Source organism: Colobus angolensis, unplaced genomic scaffold, assembly GCF_000951035.1.
Source record: "Colobus angolensis palliatus isolate OR3802 unplaced genomic scaffold, Cang.pa_1.0 Scaffold35, whole genome shotgun sequence".
In the NCBI taxonomy this organism is placed as follows: domain Eukaryota; kingdom Metazoa; phylum Chordata; class Mammalia; order Primates; family Cercopithecidae; genus Colobus; species Colobus angolensis.
The window spans coordinates 9,272,981-9,274,874 of record NW_012116821.1 but is presented as its reverse complement, the minus strand read 5'-3'; the positions used below and the strand labels follow the sequence as shown (position 1 = coordinate 9,274,874).

Sequence of the window (1,894 nt, the reverse complement as noted above, 5' to 3'; positions counted from 1 at the left end):
GCAGTGGCTCATGTCTGTAATCCCAGCATTTTGGGAGGCTGAGGTGGGCGATCACCTGAGGTCAGGAGTTCAAGATCAGCCTGGCCAACATGGTGAAACCCCATCTCTACTAAAAATACAAAATTTAGCCTGGTGTGGCAGTGGGCGCCTGTAATCTCAGCTACTCAGGAGGCTGAGGTAGGAGAATTGCTTGAACGCAGGAGGCGGAGGTTGTAGTAAGTTGAGATTGTGCCACTGCACTCCAGCCGTGGCGACAAGAGTGAAACTCTGTCTCAAAAAAAAAAAAAAAAGAAAAAAGAAAAAAAAATGACGGATGATTGGGCACGGTGGCTCACACCTGTAATCCCAGCACTTTGGAAGGCTGAGGCGGATGGATCACCTGAGGTCAGGAGTTTGAGATCAGCCTGGTGAAACCCCATCTCTACTAAAAATACAAAAATTAGCCAGGCATGGTGGCACACACCTGTAATCTAAGCTACTCAGGATGCTGAGGCAGGAGAATCGCTTGAATCCGGGAGGTGGAGGCTGCAGTGAGACGAGATTGTGCCACTGCACTCCAGCATGGGAGACAGAGCAAGACTCTGTCTCAAAAAAGAAAAAAAAAATTATTTGGGTTAACAACTGAGAGGGTGGCATGTCATATGATGTCATAAAGATGTTTATCATTAAAATCATTTAATAATTTTATTCATGATCCACAAGGGAATAGAGATTATGATCATTAAATCTGCTGATGCCACTGAGGTGTGTGGGATTGCTAACACCTCAGAGAACAAGAATCTAATTTTAAAATAACATTAAGAAATTAGAGGAACAGATAATCAAAGCAAGATGATAGTCACTGGGGACAAATGCAAAATAACACACTGAAAGAGTTAAGGAGAAAAAAGACTAGCTTGATGATAGGAATGAATAATGTACAGAAGGCAAATGTTTTGCAAAAAGACCAAGGCTAATAATAAGGCGCAACTCCGGTTTAAGATACTATTGTATGTGTGATTATTAATTAATTAATTAATTAATTAATTATTTGAGATGGAGTCTCGCTCTATTGCCTGGGCTGGAGTGCAGTGGCGTGATCTCAGCTCACTGCAACCTCTGCCTTCTGGGTTCAGGCGATTCTCTTGCCTCTGCCTCCTGAGTAGCTGGGACTATAGGTACGTGCCACCACACCAGGCTAATTTTTGTATCTGTAGTAGAGACTGGGTTTTGCCATGTTGGCCAGGCTGGTCTCGATCTCTTGACCTCAAGTGATCTGCCCACCTTGGTTTCCCAAAGTGCTAGGATTACAGGCATAAACCACCACACCCGGCTTATAATTTATTTTTGATATAACGTTTCACACGGTACAAAAGCTTCTATGGTTTACTAGAAACAGAAACTCATCAATGATTATTTTTCCATCATTAATAATTGCAATTTGAAGGAGATATGAAATCAAAGCAGTAGTTGCAAAAACTGACAAACTAATTGTTTTGAAAAACAAATTAAAGAGAATCTACTCACTATTGCTACAAAGAAAAACAGTAGTCTGAAATGTAATTGCCAAGAGAAAAATAACCGGTTTAATCTGGTTTTAAGGAAATGAGGAGTGGGGGATTTGAAATTTTTGGACAGGGGCTAGTCATGGTGGCTCATACCTGTAATCCCAGTACCTTGGGAGGCCAAGGTGGGAGGATCACTTGACCCCAGGAGTTTGAGACCTGCCCAGGTAACATAGTCATACCTCTTCTCTACAAAAAAATTAAAAAATTAGCTGGGTGTGGTGGCATGCACCTGTAGTTTCTGCTACTTGCAAAGCTGAGGCGGGAGGAACACTTGAGCCCAGGAAGTCAACACTGCAGTGAGCCATAATCATACCACTGCACTCCAGCCTGGGTGACAGAGCAAGACT

General features: G+C 42.6%; 1 protein-coding gene across 1 annotated transcript in view; it reads right to left on the bottom strand.

Annotated features, from left to right (window-relative positions):
- PDSS2 (prenyl (decaprenyl) diphosphate synthase, subunit 2) overlaps positions 1 to 1,894 on the bottom strand; it is a 329,615-nt gene that overhangs the window by 35,445 nt on the left and 292,276 nt on the right. The window lies entirely within an intron of this gene.